Source organism: Oncorhynchus masou, chromosome 1 (assembly GCF_036934945.1).
Source record: "Oncorhynchus masou masou isolate Uvic2021 chromosome 1, UVic_Omas_1.1, whole genome shotgun sequence".
NCBI classification, from domain to species: domain Eukaryota; kingdom Metazoa; phylum Chordata; class Actinopteri; order Salmoniformes; family Salmonidae; genus Oncorhynchus; species Oncorhynchus masou.
The window spans coordinates 51,637,684-51,657,370 of NC_088212.1; the positions used below are offsets into that span (position 1 = coordinate 51,637,684).

The following is a 19,687-nucleotide window of genomic DNA, read 5'->3' on the forward strand; positions in this document are numbered from 1 at the left end:
TCAGTGTTATACTGCCATCTCTCACACCAGATCCCAGCCTATGTTCTTGTGGAAAGTGCTGAAAAAGCAGTCTACAGGATTGAAGGCCTCAAGCCTTTCAGCAGCTACATCATTGCCGTTTCCTGTATTTTGTCATTTGGTCACTGGAGTGACTGGAGCATGGAGACAACTGGGACAACACTGGAAAGTGGTAATAAAATTAATGATAAATCCAAGTCATTCCTTACACATGCTTCAACATTTCAAAACCTTACTGAGACTGTCAACTACCCTGGATAGCTACATTGTGGGAAATATACTTTATGGAATCAGCAAGTATGTTAGTTCAGTGGTGTGTGACAAAGCTACATTTGAAAACAACATATGGATGCCGGAATAAGATGTTGTGTGCAGGAGGGCTCCTGATACTGCCACATCATGCTAGGTCTTATTTTTGTGTTTTCACAGCACCCTCTAGACCGCCAGATATCTGTTATCATATGGAGACGGTGAACAAACAAGGACCTCATCACCTTATGCTTATGTGGAAGGTAATTTGAGTTTAAAACATTGTTCTTCGGGTTTATCCTCAACTTTGATCTTGCCGTCAAAATCTATACTCAAGATTTGATAAAAGTCCGCATCATGATCCGATCTGAGGACTTATCTGATTGACCTTTCAGTCATGTACAGCTGAAGTCAGAAGTTTACATACATCTTAGCCAAATACATTTAGTCAGTTTTCACAATTCCTGACATTTAATCCTAGTAAAAATTCCCTGTCTTAGGTCTGCATGTATAAACTTACGACTTCAACTGTATGTATAGTGGTGTCCGAAATGATTGACATCCTTGATAATGATGAGCAAAAACTGGAGGTTTGCTGTTTTAAGGTTTATATTTATGTATGTATGTATGTATGTATGTACAGTACAAGTCAAAAGTTTGGACACACCTAGTCCTTCAAGGGATCTTCTTTATTTTTACTATTTTCTACATTGTAGAATAATAGTGAAGACATCAAAACTATGAAATAACACATATGGAATCATGTAGTAACCCAAAAGAGTGTTGAACAAATCAAAATATATATTATATTTTAGATTCTTCAAATTAGCCACCCCTTGCCTTGATGACAGCTTTGTACACTTGGCATTCTCTCAACCAGCTTCACGAGGAATGCTTTTCCAACAGTCTTAAAGGAGTTCCCACATTTGCTGAGCACTTGTCGGCTGCTTTTTCTTCACTCTGCAGTCCAACTCATCCCAAACCATCTCACTTGGGTTGAGGTCGGGTGATTGTGGAGGCCAGTTCCTCTGATGCAGCCTCATCACTCTCTTTCTTGGTCAAATAGCCCTTACACAGCCTGGAGGTGTTGGGTCATTGTCCTGTAGAAAAACCAATGCTGAGACCCACTAAGCCCAAACCAGATGAGTTGGTGTATCTGGTTTGCACCCCAACACCATAACCATAACACCACCACCTCCATGCTTTACGGTGGGAAATACACATGCAGAGATCTTGGAGCCTGGAGGTGTGTTTTGAGTCATTGTCCTGTTGGAAAAACAAATGATAGTCCCACTAAGCGCAAACCAGATGGGATGGCGTATCACTGCAGAATGATGTGGAAGCCATGCTGGTTAAGTGTGCCTTGAATTCTAAATAAATCACAGACAGTGTCACCAGCAAAGCACCCCCACACCATCACCACTCCTCCTCCATGCCTCACGGTGGAACTACGCATACGGAGATTCTCCGTTCACGTACACTGCGTCTCACAAAGACATGGAGGTTGGAAGCAAAAATCTCAAATTTGGACTCATCAGACTAAAGGACAGATTTCCACTGGTCAAATGTCCATTGCTTGTGTTACTTGGCCCAAGCAAGTCTCTTCTTCTTATTGGTGTCCTAGCAGTGGTTTATTTGTAGCAATTTGACCATGAAGGCCTAATTCACAGTCACGCAGTCACAGTTGATGTTGAAATGTGTCTGTTACTTGAACTCTGAAGCATTTATTTGGGCTGCAATCTGAGGCTGGTAACTCTCATGAATTAATCCTCTGCAGCAGAGGTAACTTTGGGTCTTTATGAGAGCTTTGGGTCCTTATGAGAGTCAGTTTCATCATAGTGCTTGATGGTTTTTGTGACTGCACTTGAAGAAACTTTAAAAGTTCTTGAAATTTTCCAGATTGACTGATCTTCATGTCTTAAAGTAATGATAGACTGTCATTTCTCTTTGCTTATTTGAGCTGTTCTTACCATAATATGGACTTGGTCTTTTACCAAATAGGGCTATCTTCTGTATTCCACCCTTACCTTGTCACACCACTGATTGGCTGAAATGCATTTTTTTTTTTTTTAATTTCACCTTTATTTATCCAGGTAGGCAAGTTGAGAACAAGTTCTCATCTACAATTGCGACCTGGCCAAGATAAAGCAAAGCAGTTCGACACATACAACAACACAGAATTACACATGGAGTAAAACAAACATAGTCAATAATACAGTAGAAAAATAAGTCTATATACAATGTGAGCAAGTGAGGTGAGATGGGAGGTAAAGGCAAAAAAAGGCCATGGTGGCGAAGTAAATACAATATAGCAAGTAAAACACTGGAATGGTTGATTTGCAGTGGAAGAATGTGCAAAGTAGAGATATAAATAATGGGGTGCAAAGGAGCAAAATAAATAAGTAAATAAATCCAGTAAGGATAGAGAGGTAGTTGTTTGGGCTAAATTATAGATGGGCTATGTGCAGTAATATGTGAGCTGCTCTGACAGCTAGTGCTTAAAGCTAGTGAGGGAGATAAGTGTTTCCAGTTTCAGAGATTTTTGAAGTTCGTTCCAGTCATTGGCAGCAGAGAACTGGAAGGCGAGGCGTCCAAAGGAAGAATTGGTTTTGGGGGTGACCAGAGAGATATACCTGCTGGAGCGCATGCTACAGGTGGGTGCTGCTATGGTGACCAGCGAGCTGAGATAAGGGGGGACATTACCTAGCAGGGTCTTGTAGATGACCTGGAGCCAGTGGGTTTGGCTACGAGTATGAAGCGAGGGCCAGCCAACGAGAGTGTACAGGTCGCAGTGGTGGGTAGTATATGGGGCTTTTGTGACAAAACAGATGGCACTGTGATAGACCGCATCCAATTTATTGAGTAGGGTATTGGAGGCTATTTTGTAAATGACATCACCGAAGTCGAGGATTGGTAGGATGGACAGTTTTACAAGGGTATGTTTGGCAGCATGAGTGAAGGATGCTTTGTTGCGAAATAGGAAGCCAATTCTAGATTTAACTTTGGATTGGAGAGGTTTGACGTGAGTCTGGAAGGAAAATTAAGGAAAGACATTTCACAAATTAACCTTTAACAAGGAACACCTGTTAATTGAAATACATTCCAGGTGACTACCTCATGAAGCTGGTTGAGAGAATGCCACGTGTGTAACGCTGTCATCAAGGCAAATGGTGGCTACTTTGAAGAATCTCAAATATAAAATATGTTTTGATTTGTTTAACACTTTTTTGGTTACTACATGATTCCATGTGTTATTTCATAGTTTTGATGTCTTAACTATTATTCCACAATGCAGAAAATAGTAAAAATAAAGAAAAACCCTTAAAGGAGTAGGTGTGTCCAAACTTTTGACTGGTGCTGTATGTGTATTTTTAAAAAAAAAAGTATTTCAGTGCAGGTACATACATTATCCAATCAATAGATATATTCTTAAATCTGAATAGGCCATTTGACTTTTAAAAATGTATTTGTTTTTGTATTTCAGGCCCTTGATGTTTATGATGCTCACGGACATATTCTTGGGTACCAAGTGAGCTACACACAAACAAAGCACCCCTTTCTGAGTGTGACCACTAACACCACAGATCTGAAGGTGGTCCTTGTGGTGACCGAGGATGAGTTGGAGGTCACAGTTATGGCATACAACAGCGCTGGTGGATCTCCTTACTCTCATCTAAAGATTGACCTGAGTCTTCATCAGAGTGAGTTAAATGTCTATTTCCATGAATAGATAGTGATTACAGAGGTGTTTGACTTTTTTATTTTAAGGGGTGATAATCTCAACACCCAGATCCAAATCTCTGCGCTAGTCGAATAACCGCTTGTCACGAGGCTAAATGCGTGGTAAATGGTAATGTAATGTACTTCTGAGAAAATGAGGTAGAAGTCTCTAATCTTAACAACCATCTGGTTGATTAGACTCCTCCACCCCTGGCAAAATTGTGCAATATCCTTTTTGTGTCAATATCACCAATTTCTGTAGAAGCCTGAGATGGAAGTGAGAAATGGCAGATGCATAAGCCCTCGGTCTCCAGCCTTTAAGTCAAATGATTTCCAGCGATGTTATGTATTTTTCTAGATTGCCCTTGAACTATTCATTCAAAAATCAAAACTGTTTAGTTAGACATTCAACATAGGTATTTTACATTACTGACATAAATTACAGTAGTCCCTGAAGGGGCAAGGCTTTTCACCTTGTGTAATTGATCAGATATTAGGTCAATTAACTTATTAAACAGCGGATGTTGGTGTTAGCTCTACCCTCAGTGAGAAGACTTTGGGTGAATTCTGAAGATGATAGGCTAGTGCTTCATTGGGATGTGGGACACATATCCCTGCCAGTTAGTGAGGTTGCCAATGAGTGGGCCACTGATGCTGCACATCCCACATCCAGTCACTGGAAACGAGTGAATGGCTCCACCAGATCAACAGTCTTGAAAGGTAAATGCATGGGCATGCACGGTGATGAAGTAGACAAAGCATTGATACCACGTATCACAGTTCAATCGCAATAAGACATGTTGACTGTGAAAATGCATGCACCTCTGTTTCAGACCATCTTCAGCCTGGGACAACATACAGAATCAATGTTTACCCCATATCAAATCAACTGTGTGGGCCACCCAAGTAAATCTTTGCCAACCTAGAGTATGGAAGTAAGTAGGGCTAATGTTAAAGTCATAAGATTTATTCACTTATTGTTTATGTGAAATGGGGTTCCTACTATTCCTAGAATATCGCACAGGTGGCTGGTGGCACCTTTATTGGGGAGGACAGCCGCAGAAGAATGGTTGGAACGGAATGAATGGAAGAGTATCAAACACATGGTTTCCAGGTATTTGATCCCATTCCATTCACTTCTTTCCAGCCTATATTATGAGATGTCCTCCCCTCACGAGCCTCCAATGCTATGTTGCTTCAGTGCTTTTAGGTGCAGTCGGAATGCACGTTGTATATGTGACTAAAAACACAGTGACTGTACAGTGGGAGTGGCAGAGAAAGGAGGTTCACCCCAAGGTTCTCAGATACAGAGTGATACTGCGCCTGGGGGAGATACAGGTTGAATGTGAGAGCATTTCCTCTATTTACATATTAGTCCAGGCAATTTGTGATTTAAAAAAAAACAACCTTTTCATTAAACATGAAAATTGCTACACTTTACACTTTACTATACAGTTTGAATTTATATATTTGAGGGATTTTGCATGAATGTTTGATCTCAAGTTAAGATTTGGTCCTATGTGATAAAGTCATTGTTTTGTCCCTGGGTTAACAATCACGGTCTTGAAACTATTGTTGATATACAGACAGATCAATTGCTATTCTATTCACCATCTCAGCTATCCCTGTCTGGACAGAGGTATGGCAGCACACATTCTTCAAACTCCGCACAAACACAGGCTATTCTGTTAATTTACTGGCGGAGACTTCTAATGACAACATTTCAAGAGAAATTATTCAGATTAAAACACATATTTTTGGTAAGTATTTCTTTAAGTACAGTATTGTTGAGAACATACACTGCCGTTCAAAAGTTTGGGGTCACTTAAACATGTCCTTGTTTTTGATAGAACATTTTTTTGTCCATTAAAATAACAGGTGTAGACCTTGTTAATGTTGTAAATGCCTATTGTACACGGCTGATTTTTAATGGAATATCTACATAGGCCCATTATCAGCAACCATCACTCCTGTGTTCCAATGGCACGTTGAGTTAGCTAATCCAAATTTAGAATTTTAAAAGACTAATTGATCATTAGAAAACCCTTTTGCAATTATGTTAGCACACCTGAAAACTGTTATTCTGATTAAAGAAGCAATAAAACTGGCCTTCTTTAAACTAGTTGAGTATCTGGAGCATCAGCAATTGTGGGTTCGATTACAGGCTCAAAATTGCCAGAAACAAAGAACTTTCTTCTGAAACTTGTCAGTCTATTCTTGTTCTGAGAAATGAAGGCTATTCCATGCGAGAAATTGCCAACAAACTGAAGATCTCGTACAACAGTGTACTACTCCCTTCACTGAACAGCGCACACTGGCTCTAACCAGAATAGAAAGAGGAGTGGTAGGCCCAGTGCACAACTGAGCAAGAGGACAAGTACATTGGAATGTCTAGTTTGAGAAACAGACGCTTCACAAGTCCTCAACTGGCAGCTTCATTAAATAGTACTCGCAAAACACTAGTCTCAACGTCAACAGTGTGAAGAGGCGACGCCGGGATGCTGGCCTTCTAGGCAGAGTTTTGCGGTTAGCATTTAATGAAGCTTTCAGAAGAAAGTTCTTTGTTTCTGTCAGGACCCAGTTACGAACCTGGGTCTCTGGAGTGAGAAACAGTCACTTAACCAACTGAGCCACGAATAGTCAGCAGAACCCAGAAGATGAGGCAGACACAGCAGTACTTAAGACGGTGTATTTAATAAAGTAAAAAGTCCATAAATACAAAAATGGCAAATCCAAAAGGTGGTAGGAATAGCACAAAAAAGCCTCAAGAGACACTCAAAAACAAAAAACAGAATTCCACAAGAGCATCCACCGGAATCGACAAGAAAACACAGAACACTAGGGCTGGGTGCTAACATACAAACACAGAGCACAGAACTGAGGGAAACTAAGGGTTTAAATACAATCAGGGGAAAACGAGGTACAGGTGCAAATAATAATGGGGAACAAGGGAAAAAACATAAGGTCAAAAAGCACAATGGGGGCATCTAGTGACCAAAACCCGGAACAACCCTGGCCAAATCCTGACAGAATCCCCCCCCTAGGAACGGCTCCTGACGTTCCTACCAGCTCTCTCAGGGTGGAGGGCCCTGAACTGACGAATGAGGTCAGGATCCAGGATGTCTTTGGCAGGAACCCAGGAGCGCTCCTCGGGACCGTAGCCTTCCCAGTCCACCAGATACTGCCAGGACCGCTGCACCCGGCGGGAATCCAGTATCCGATGGACGGTATAAGCCGGCTGGCCTCCAATGACACGAGGCGGAGGGGGAGGTCTGTCTGCCGGGACAAGGGGAGAAAAACAACAGGTTTTAACAATGAAATGTGAAATGTGGGATTAATCTTAAGGGATCTGGGTAAGTGTAGGCGATAAGAAACTGGGTTAACTCTCCTGGCAACCTTGAAGGGACCGATGTATTTTTGGGACAGCTTGCGAGACTCCACCCGTAGAGGTAAGTCTCTTGTGGAGAGCCAGACTCTCTGGCCGGGGCGCAGGGTAGGCCCGGGACGGCGACGTCTGTTGGCTTGTTGTTGGTACCTCTGTGAGGAACGCATAAGATTAAGACGGGTCTTCCTCCACATAAGCCGACAGCGTCTGACGAACTTCAAGGCTGAAGGCACTCTGACTTCTGCCTCCTGGTCCGGGAACAATGGAGGAGCATAGCCAAACTGACACTCGTGCGGGGACATACCAGTGGAGGAGGAGCGCAAGGTGTTGTGCGCGTATTCGGCCCAAACAATAAAGGATGACCATGTGGACGGGTTGTCACGAGTCATACATCGGAGGGTGGTTTCCAGCTCTTGATTCATCCTCTCTGTTTGGCCGTTGGACTCCGGATGGTACCCTGAAGATAGACTGGCAGAAGCCCCCATGAGTTGGCAGAAGGCCTTCCAAAACCTTGAGGCGAACTGGGGACCTCTGTCAGAAACCATATCTTGAGGAATGCCGAAGACTCGGAACACATGATTAATTACCAACTCAGCCGTTTCCTTGGCAGAAGGTAACTTAGTCAGAGGGACGAACCTGGCCGCCTTTGAAAACCTGTCGATTATGACTAGGATAGTAGTATTGCCATGGGATGGAGGAAGTCCAGTAATAAAGTCCAATGAGATATGGGACCAGGGTCTGTGGGGAACAGGTAAAGGGTGAAGGAGTCCTTGAGGGCGGAGGTGAGAAGATTTGCCCTGGCAGCACACGGGACAGGCATTGACGAAAGTGGCAACGTCTTCTCTTATGGTAGGCCACCAGAACTTACGCTGGATGAACTCCAAGGTGCGACCTACGCCCGGATGACAGGTGAGGCGAGAGGAGTGCCCCCACAGAAGGACCTGAGTCCTCACTGCCTTGGGGACAAACAACCGATTGGCAGGACCTCCTTTCGGGTCCGGTTCGCTAGCTTGAGCACGTCTCACGGTATCCTCAACTTGCCACGAGATCGGAGCCACAATCTTAGCAGCAGGAAGGACAGGCATGTCCGTGTCATCTCGAATGGCAGGAGCGTAGACTCGGGACAGGGCATCCGGTTTGAGATTCTTCGACCCGGGCCGATAGGTGAGGATAAACTGGAATCGATTGAAGAAAAGAGACCATCTAGCTTGTCTAGAGTTCAACCGCTTCGCCTGCTGGATATACTCCAGATTTTTGTGGTCCGTAAGCACTTGAAACGGGTGAGAAGCCCCCTCGAGCCAGTGTCTCCATTCCTTCAATGCCATCTTAACCGCTAGGAGTTCACGATCCCCCACATCGTAGTTCCTCTCAGTCGGGGTAAGCCGGTGTGAGAAGAAAGCGCACGGATGAAGCTTCTTGTCTTCACCCCTCTGAGACAGGACAGCTCCAACACCAACCTCTGATGCGTCTACCTCCACCACAAATGGTTCATCCGTAGTCGGTAGTATCAGGATGGGAGCAGAGAGAACGCGCTGCTTGAGTCCTTGGAAGGCCGTCTCAGCTTCTCTTCCCCACAAAAACCTTGCATTGCCACCCTTGGTTAAAGCTGAGAGAGGGGCTGCCACCAAGCTGAAGTTCTTGATGAACTTGCGGTAGAAGTTTGTGAAGCCCAGGAAACGCTGAACTTCCTTAACGGATTTGGGGGTGGGCCAATCCGCTACCGCCCCTACCTTCCTGGGGTCCATTTGGACTCGACCGGGTTCCACTACAAATCCCAGGAATTGTACTCGGGATGAATGGAATTCACATTTTTCCGGCTTAACGTACAGATGGCTGTCCAGGAGGCGTTTGAGTACTTGTCTGACATGCTTAGTGTGTTCTTGAAGGGAGCTCGAAAAGATGAGGATGTCATCCAAGTAAACAAACACAAATATGTTAAGCATATCCCTAAGCACATCGTTTATGAGCGCTTGGAACACCGCTGGGGCGTTGGTCAGGCCGAAGGGCATCACCAAGTATTCATAGTGACCAGTAGGCGTGTTGAAAGCGGTCTTCCACTCGTCACCAGGTCTGATCCGCACAAGATGGTATGCGTTCCGCAGGTCAAGCTTAGTGAAAACAACTGCTTCCTGGAGCAGCTCGAAGGCTGTGGCCATAAGGGGTAGCGGGTAACGGTTACGGACGGTTATGGCATTAAGTCCCCGGTAGTCGATGCAAGGACGTAATCCACCGTCTTTCTTGGCCACAAAGAAAAACCCTACTCCCGCCGGGGAGGTGGATGGACGCATGAGGCCTGCTTCCAGAGCGTCCTTGATGTAGGTATCCATAGCAGCTCGTTCGGGTGGAGATAAGGAAAAGATCCGACCCCTGGGGGGGCAAGTGCCCGGAAACAGGTCGATGGGGCAATCGTAAGGTCTATGGGGTGGTAGCATGGTGGCCCTCTGTTTGCTAAACACCAGTTTGAGGTCATGGTAACACTCGGGAACTCGGGTCAGGTCGATGGATTCTAAAGACTCGGGAGTAGAACTCGGGGAATTCTGGAAAATACAAGTAGCTTGGCACGTAGGACCCCACTGCTTGATAGTGCCCACAGACCAGTCGATGTGAGGGTTATGGCTGTGAAGCCAGGGGTATCCAAGGACGAGAGGGAACTCGGAACAGGAGATCAAATGAAAGTTCATCAATTCCTGGTGTTGTGAAACTGAAAGTCGCAAGGAGGTAGTGACATGAGTGACAAGTCCAGATCCCAAAGGGCTTCCATCCAATTTATTGACCCTCATGGGTTCACTTAGAAGTTCAGAGGGAACGCCATTCTCCTTCGCCCAGACACCATCCATGAAGTTACCTGCGGCTCCAGAGTCTACCAAGGCTTGAAGGTGAAGCTTGTGGTTGTCCCAGGAGAGGGTGACTGGAATGAGCAGACGGGAGTTGGACGGATGGGAGGAGGTTATGTTTCCCGTTACAGTTCCCCCCGGTCTGTACGGGACAGAGCGTTTCCCTGGAGCCCGGGACACGTGGAACGGAAATGGCCCGGTTTGCCGCAATATAGACAGCGTCGCTCCCTCATCCGGCGGTCTCTCTCAGCCTGGGAGATGCGTCCAATCTGCATGGGTTCCGATGGAGCCAGCGAGGATAAAGGTGGGGACTCGGAGCTGGGACTGATAGGGGCTAGAGGTCTACGGTTGAGTTCTCTCTCTCTCAGACGCTGGTCAATGCGTGAGGCCAACTTGATCAGGGACTCGAGATTGTCCGGTGGTTCCCGAGTGGCCAGTTCATCTTGGATAGTGTCGGAAAGGCCTTTCAGAAAGCACACCGTGAGCGCCTTGTTGTTCCAGCCACTTGCTGCTGCCACCGTGCGGAACTGGATGGCATAGTCCGTCACGCTGCGCCAACCTTGGTGGAGAGTCAGGAGCTGTTTGGCTGAGTCAGAACCACTGCTTGGGCCTTGAAACACTCGTTTGAATTCCTCAGCAAAGGCAGAGTAGCTGGCACAGCAGGAACTATGGGCATCCCACACAGCAGTAGCCCAGGCCAGGGCTTTTTCCGACAGCAGGGTGATGATATAAGCGATCTTAGACCGGTCGGTGGGAAACGACGAGGGTTGTAGCTCAAAGGAGAGAGAACATTGGGTGAGAAACCCTTTACAAGCACTTGGATCACCTGAGAACCGTTGGGGAGGTGGAAGATGAGGTTCAGCCAGGGGGTTAACTGCCATGGGTACGTGAATCTGAGGTACTGGGACGGGAACTGTTGCCGGGGTAAGACGATCAGATATTTGCTTAATGGAAGTCAGCATCTCCGACAGAAGATGAGAATGTCTAGCCATTAAGGCCTCTTGCTGAACCAGGGCGGCTTCGTGGCGTTGGACAGTCTCCTGGTGGTGGGACAGCATGGCAAAAAGGTCCTGGGAACTGGCTGCCTCTGGGTTCATTTTTGGCTCTGTGTTTCTGTCAGGACCCGGTTACGAACCTGGGTCTCCGGAGTGAGAAACAGTCACTTAACCAACTGAGCCACGAATAGTCAGCAGAACCCAGAAGATGAGGCAGACACAGCAGTACTTAAGACGGTGTATTTAATAAAGTAAAAAGGAGAAGTCCATAAATACAAAAATGGCAAATCCAAAAGGTGGTAGGAATAGCACAAAAAAGCCTCAAGAGACACTCAAAAACAAAAAACAGAATTCCACAAGAGCATCCACCGGAATCGACAAGAAAACACAGAACACTAGGGCTGGGTGCTAACATACAAACACAGAGCACAGAACTGAGGGAAACTAAGGGTTTAAATACAATCAGGGGAAACGAGGTACAGGTGCAAATAATAATGGGGAACAAGGGAAAAAACATAAGGTCAAAAAGCACAATGGGGGCATCTAGTGACCAAAACCCGGAACAACCCTGGCCAAATCCTGACAGTTTCTGGCAATTTTGAGCCTGTAATCGAACCCACAATTGCTGATGCTCCAGATACTCAACTAGTTTAAAGGCCAGTTTTAGTGCTTCTTTAATCAGAATAACAATTTTCAGCTGTGCTAACATAATTGAAAAAGGGTTTTGTAATGATCAATTAGCCTTTTAAAATGATAAACTAAATGAGCCTCTCTCGGAAATTTCTAAGTGACCCCAAACTTATTAATGGTAGTGTATTTGGTTAGTCAGAAAGCCTTACAGTATTAAGATGGTAGTGTATAATATCATTAGAATTGGGCAATTCTAAATTATGCCATCTACCTACAGGCTTGATTCTGTCCAAAGCTGCTTGCTTGTACATTGGTGTATTTTATTGCATATCTCATTATAATGTTGGTAGAATATTAAATACAAGGTTATTTTGTCCACATTGGTTTTGATTGACAAAATAAACATAAGTCTGAATATATGAAACTTGTTCCATTTTCAGAACATAATGAAATAATGTTCACCTTCTGTCTAATCGTCCTGCTTACTCTTGGCCTTGGAGTTTTCTTGATCTTATCCAGAACTGTGTAAGTCATACATTTTTGTATTTTTCTTCATAATTAAAACCTACACATTGCTTTTACTTTTCTCATTGCTTATGTGTACTTAGCTTCATCAGTATCTTAACATAAGGCTCAAGGCTCTTTGTCATTAATGATCAGGGATGATCCTTGTTTTTTCCTGTTGCTCTCTGTGATATGTGAATAGGCCTTATCTGACTGTCCTTTGGCTTATGTGTATGCAGCTGTAGGATCTTAATTTGATCAGTATTGTCGTAGCAAACTAATCATGCAGCAACAGGATTTGAACATTTAGTCCATAATGTTGCTTGATCAATGGTTAGGCTATTAGCTGGACAAAATAGGCAACTGTTCATGAAAAGTGTAATACTGTTAATATAACCTTGTGTTAGTGAGGGTTTTCAGTGAATTTATGTAAATCATGAAGCTCATCTGCATTTACTGCCGCGCAGTAAAATTATCTGCACTAAAAGTGTTATCAAATTAAGATCCAACATCTGTATATGAATGACGTGATGGCCAATCAGATAATGCCAATACGCATATCACCGAGAGTAATAGAAAAAAATGGCACTCTAATGCATGTTTTTTTTCCCTTCTTATTTTCAGCTTGTCTCTGTATATTTGCTGTGTTTGTTTTTGTATGTATTTGGCTTTTTTATGCTGCACAATACTTTTCTTTCGGGGGACAATCAAGACACACTTCCGTTCAAAATTTGGGGTCACTTAGAAATGTCCTAGTTTTTTAAAGAAAAGCACATTTGTTGTTCATTAACATAACATCAAATTGATCAGAAATAATGTAGACATTGTTAATATTGTCAATGACTATTGTAGCTGGAAATTGCTTTTTTTTAATGGAATATCTACTGTATATAGGTCCATTGTCAGCAACCACCACTCCTGTGTTCCAATGGCATGTTGTGTTAGCTAATACAAGTTTATTATTTTAAAAGGCTAATTGATCATTAGCAAACCCTTTTGCAATTATGTTAGCACAGCTGAAATCTGTTATTCTGAGTAAAGAAGCAATACAACTGGCCCTCTTTAGACTAGTTGAGTATCTGGATGGAGCATCAGCATTTGTGGGTTTGATTAGAGGTTAAAAATGGCCAGAAACAAAGTCAGGATGTGGCCCAGAAGTTAATTGACAGCATGCCAGGGCAGATTGCAGAGGTCTTGAAAAAGAAGGGTCAACACTGCAAATATTGACTCTTTGCATCAACTTCATGTAATTGTCAATAAAAGCCTTTGACACTTATGAAATGCTTGTAATTATACTTCAGTATTCCATAGTAACATCTGACAAAAATATCTAGACACTGAAGCAGCAAACTATGTGAAAATTAATATTTGTGTCATTCTCAAAACTTTTTGCCACGACTGTATATTGAGTGGAATTGAATAAACAATAAAGTTGAAGAACTGTGTCATGTCGAAGGTTAAGGGCTTTTCTCTATAATTCCACACTGCATATTTAGTTTAAACACATTGTGCATATTATTATTGTGTTCTTTTCTCTGCAGCTACAAAACATATTTATTTCCAAATATTGCTAACCCTGGGGCCAGTGTTGTTGGACGATGGCTTTTGGAGTCACACCATGAGGTCATTTTCATGGCCATGCACAGTTGCATCCACCATTTGGGACACGCACAACATGTCGGAAATTGTTGTGTACAAAGAGAGAGTGTTGTGTTAGTTAAGCTCCTTAAAACCCTAGACCACAGTCTAATGTGTATAATGTACATTTTCCCCAACAGAAAAACCGTGTGAAGAATGTACTGAAGCTGGAGGAGTTCTTAGTCACTGATCTCTCAGGGGAAAATGGCTATGTTGAGCTGGGGCAAGAAAGGCCACCTGTGAGAGAGGACGGGATTTTTAACCCTGGTTCATCTCACAGTACCCTCAATATAAAACATATTTTTATTCCGCAAAATACAGAATACATTGAAAATACTCCTAAAAGTAACAGAGAGAACAGGGATTCCTCCCTGATGTTTAACAATGTTGCCCACATAGAGAATGGCCAGGGTATACATGTAGAAAATTGCCATGGTAGCTTACTTCCAGAAAGCACCCAAATACAGTGCAATTTTGACTATATAAAGAACAAGCATACTCTTGAAAAATAGCATTTTTAGAGAACACCCCAAGCAATGTTGAGTAAATTGAAAACACTTTTTCTCAGCAATAAAATGCTCAATATGGATCGTCTTCAATTAATGCCGTTTTAACATTCTCAATAAACAAACCTAGATTTGACATTTTAAGTGCTACTGTTCTTCATAATGTTACAGGCTTTGTTTTTTCCACTTATGTTTTGAGGTGGGACTTCAGCAGGTATAGCTCGTTAGCACATAGGGCGCACCGATTGGTGTCACCTCGTTAGTCAGTATGTGTTAAACCTGTGCCGACCTAGTGCTCTTGAGAGATGTGGAGGGTTAACACTTATTCGGCGCTCCTTCTTTTTGATTTCTAGGCATACAGTCCTTTATCTGATCATTCCTGTTTTCATTTTGCTCCACTTTTTGGTTTGCTTCCTGTATAAGTTTGGTGGGTTTTTTTTTGCCTCTTCTCTTTTTTGCAAATTTAGTGGGCTCTTGTGGTGGATGTCTTTAAGGTTCCACGTGTTGTTACTTGTCAACTTTCAGTGGGCACCCCCACGTCTTTCAGAACTCCCCCTAAAACCCCACTTGTTTCATTTTGGTTGTTGTCAGTGACTGTTCAGTTCCCCCTTTTGTTTGAGCGACATTTTAGGTTTTCTTGCCGGGGAACTTAATTAGCAATGTATACAGTATTTGTTCTGCTGTAAAATATATTGCACATATATTTTTACATTTTATATTAAACTTCAACCCTATCCCATGTCATTTTATGGGTTAACTATATGGGTAAACAATGAGAATGATTCATATATTGTATGTCCTTTTTTGTATGTAGTACTCTCTTTATGTATTATGGGGAGTTTAATTCAATTTAAATACAGTGCCTTGCGAAAGTATTCGGCCCCCTTGAACTTTGCGACCTTTTGCCACATTTCAGGCTTCAAACAAAGATATAAAACTGTATTTTTTTGTGAAGAATCAACAACAAGTGGGACACAATCATGAAGTGGAACGACATTTATTGGATATTTCAAACTTTTTTAACAAATCAAAGACTGAAAAATTGGGCGTGCAAAATTATTCAGCCCCTTTACTTTCAGTGCAGCAAACTCTCTCCAGAAGTTCAGTGAGGATCTCTGAATGATCCAATGTTGACCTAAAGGACTAATGATGATAAATACAATCCACCTGTGTGTAATCAAGTCTCCGTATAAATGCACCTGCACTGTGATAGTCTCAGAGGTCCGTTAAAAGCGCAGAGAGCATCATGAAGAACAAGGAACACACCAGGCAGGTCCGCGATACTGTTGTGAAGAAGTTTAAAGCCGGATTTGGATACAAAAAGATTTCCCAAGCTTTAAACATCCCAAGGAGCACTGTGCAAGCAATAATATTGAAATGGAAGGTGTATCAGACCACTGCAAATCTACCAAGACCTGGCCGTCCCTCTAAACTTTCAGCTCATACAAGGAGAAGACTGATCAGAGATGCAGCCAAGAGGCCCATGATCACTCTGGATGAACTGCAGATATCTAAAGCTGAGGTGGGAGACTCTGTCCATAGGACAACAATCAGTCGTATATTGCACAAATCTGGCCTTTATGGAAGAGTGGCAAGAAGAAAGCCATTTCTTAAAGATATCCATAAAAAGTGTTGTTTAAAGTTTGCCACAAGCCACCTGGGAGACACACCAAACATGTGGAAGAAGGTGCTCTGGTCAGATGAAACCAAAATTGAACTTTTTGGCAACAATGCAAAACGTTATGTTTGGCGTAAAAGCAACACAGCTCATCACCCTGAACACACCATACCCACTGTCAAACATGGTGGTGGCAGCATCATGGTTTGGGCCTGCTTTTCTTCAGCAGGGACAGAGAAGATGGTTAAAATTGATGGGAAGATGGATGGAGCCAAATACAGGACCATTCTGGAAGAAAACCTGATGGTGTCTGCAAAAGACCTGAGACTGGGACGGAGATTTGTCTTCCAACAAGACAATGATCCAAAACATAAAGCAAAATCTACAATGGAATGGTTCAAAAATAAACATATCCAGGTGTTAGAATGGCCAAGTCAAAGTCCAGACCTGAATCCAATCGAGAATCTGTGGAAAGAACTGAAAACTGCTGTTCACAAATGCTCTCCATCCAACCTCACTGAGCTCGAGCTGTTTTGCAAGGAGGAATGGGAAAAAATTTCAGTCTCTCGATGTGCAAAACTGATAGAGACATACCCCAAGTGACTTACAGCTGTAATCGCAGCAAAAGGTGGCGCTACAAAGTATTAACTTAAGGGGGCTGAATAATTTTGCATGCCCAAATTTTCAGTTTTTGATTTGTTAAAAAAGTTTAAAATATTCAATAAATGTCGTTCCACTTCATGATTGTGTCCCACTTGTTGTTGATTCTTTACAAAAAAATACAGTTTTATATCTTTATGTTTGAAGCCTGAAATGTGGCAAAAGGTCGCAAAGTTCAAGGGGGCTGAATACTTTCGCAAGACACTGTAGATATATAAATAATTACCTGAATTCAGCTTACCTGACTGACGGTATCCTTTACGAAAATAATATACTATGGAATCACTGATAGAGAAAATTATGAAGGGGAAAATACACTGAGAAGGGACAGTTAAAATATTTTATTAAATAGATGTAGCTGCAGCTCTTAAATAACTTGTCAGTAATTGTATTGCATAGTAATTTATATTACCTGTATAGAGGGCTTGAAGTTGACGTACGATGCCTCCTGGTGGTCATTCATTCCTTCAACGAAAACAGCCCAGTGGCTACCCAAAACTGTATGATAACAGTGCCTAACCCCAAACTGCACAATAACAGTGCCTAAACTAGTTGATTCATCACCACGGCCATTTTCAGTGTAGTATTTGGCTGCTCTAACAAGACAGGAAAGACAACGGGCAGAAATATGCTTACAGATTCCCTGCAATCCTAAAAATACCATTGTTGATACCAATGAGATGAGACTCAACAACTGTCAGAAAGGCGAAGGAACCTTTTGGCCCGTCAAATTAAATCAACTTTTATTGTCAAGACTTTAACCCAGACAGCTGCCAGTACAAGACCTACTATCATTTCATCACTGGTAAGTACAGTTGAAGTCGGAAGTTTAGCCTTAGCCAAATACATTTAAACACAGTTTTTTTTACAATTCCTGACATTTAATCTGAGTAAAAAATCCTTGTCTTAGGTCAGGTAGGATCACCACTTTATTTTAAGAATGTGAAATGTCAGAATAATAATAGTGAGAATGATATTTCAGCTTTTATTTCATCACATCCCCAGTGCGTCATTGGTTTACATACACTCAATTAGTATTTGGTAGCATTGCCGTTAAATTGTTTAACTTGGGTTAAACGTTTTGGGTAGCCTTCCACAAGCTTCCCACAATAAGTTGGGTGAGTTCTGGCCCATTCCTCCTGACAGAGCTGGTGTAACTGAGTCAGGTTTGTAGGCCTCCTTGCTCGCACCTGTTTTTTCAGTTCTACCCAAACATTTTCTATGGGATTGAGGTCAGGGAGATGGCCACTCCAATACCTTGACTTTGTTGTCCTTCAGCTATTTTGCCACAACTTTGGAAGTATGCTTGGAGTCATTGTCCATTTGGAAGACCCATTTGCGACCAAGCTTTAACTTACTGACTGATGTCTTGAGATGTTGCTTCAATATATCCACATAATTTTTCTTGCCTCATGATGCCATCTATTTTGTTAAGTGCACCAGTTCCTCTTGGAGCAAAGGACCCCCACAACATGATTCTGCCACCCCCGTGCTTCACGGTTGGGATGGGGTTATTTGGCTTGCAAGCCTCCCCTTTTCCTTCCAAACAGAACGATGGTCATTATGGCCAAACAGTTCTATTTTTGTTTCATCAGACCAGAGGACGTTTCTCCAAAAAGTACGATCTTTGTCCCCATGTGCAGTTGCAAACCGTAGTCTGGCTTTTTTTAATGGCGGTTTTGGAGCAGTGGCTTCTTCCTTGCTGAACGGCCTTTCAGGTTATGTCGATATAGGACTTATTTTACTGTGGATATAGATACTTTTGTACCCATTTCCTCCAGCATTTTCACAAGGTCCTTTGTGTTGTTCTGGGATTGATTTGCACTTTTCGCACCAAAGTACTTCAACTCTAGGAGACAGAATGTGTCGCCTTCCTGAATGGTATGACGACTGTGTGGTCCCATGGTGTTTATACTTGCATACTATTGTTTGTACAGATGAACGTGGTACCTTCAGGCGTTTGGAAATTGCTCCCAAGGATGAACCAGACTTGTGGAGGTCTAGAATTTTTTTCAGTGAATTATAAGTGAAATAATCTGTTTTAATGACTCCAACCTAAGTGTATGTAAACTTCCGACTGTATGAGTTAAGCTTGTCTTTGCTTCAAATGCACAATTTCAAGGGATCCATTGGAAATGCCCTTAAGGCAAATGGTCTAAGACACTGCATCTCAGTGCAAGAGGTGTCACTGCAGTACTTGGTTCGAATCCAGGCTGCATCAAATCCGGCTGCGATTGGGAGTCCCATAGGGAGGTGCACAATTGGCCCAGCGTCGTCCGGGTTGGCCGGGGTAGTCCGTCATTGTAAATAAGAGTTTGTTCTTAACTGACTAGTTAAATAAATAAAGGTTAAATGTAAAAAAATATATAAAAAATAATTAGGTTTGATAGATTGAATCAGGTGTGTTAGTGCTGGCCTTCGAATAGAAGCCTGCACACCCAGCAGGGTTTGATGGCTCTGTATACTGTATCTAAGGACAGAAAACATTACAGAGATGTTGCTATATCCTCAGTTTTTCTCGCTAGGGACTGGAACTGGGGAATAGTTTAATAATGCCCTCCCACAAAGTTACCGTCCATATCCAGGGTAACAGTAGCCTACTCTCCCTCCTTTGACCGCTGGAAGTGCTAGCTAATCATTTCACCCTCTTCCATGGCTGTTAGGTAGCTAGCTAACTACAAATGCATTTGGAGTAAAAATGATAAATACATCAAGATAGCTAACTAACGTTAGCTAAAATGAAGTTAGCAAGCTGGTGAATTCACGTAGCTAGCTACTGTAGATATAGAGTATGTCAAGTTAGCTAACTAGCAAACATAAATTACATGTTAGCATTTGAGTTAGCCTGGGTCCTTAGAAAAACGAAATAATAGTCAAAGTTTCGGGTGGTAGCAAAACGCAGCAAGCCATGTAGCCATTCAGACTGATGC

At 42.7% G+C, this 19,687-nt stretch overlaps 2 long non-coding RNA genes across 2 annotated transcripts; both read left to right on the forward strand.

The window, feature by feature from the left end:
* Nucleotides 1–97: 97 nt before the first annotated feature.
* On the forward strand, nt 98–4,136 carry LOC135556349 (uncharacterized). Its single transcript, XR_010457979.1, has 3 exons — nt 98–190; nt 448–530; nt 3,752–4,136. It is a non-coding gene; the product is annotated as an uncharacterized LOC135556349 (long non-coding RNA).
* Nucleotides 4,137–5,129: 993 nt separating this feature from the next.
* Nucleotides 5,130–13,761, forward strand: LOC135556392 (uncharacterized). Its single transcript, XR_010457993.1, has 4 exons — nt 5,130–5,332; nt 5,607–5,747; nt 12,272–12,356; nt 12,960–13,761. It is a non-coding gene; the product is annotated as an uncharacterized LOC135556392 (long non-coding RNA).
* Nucleotides 13,762–19,687: the final 5,926 nt, after the last annotated feature.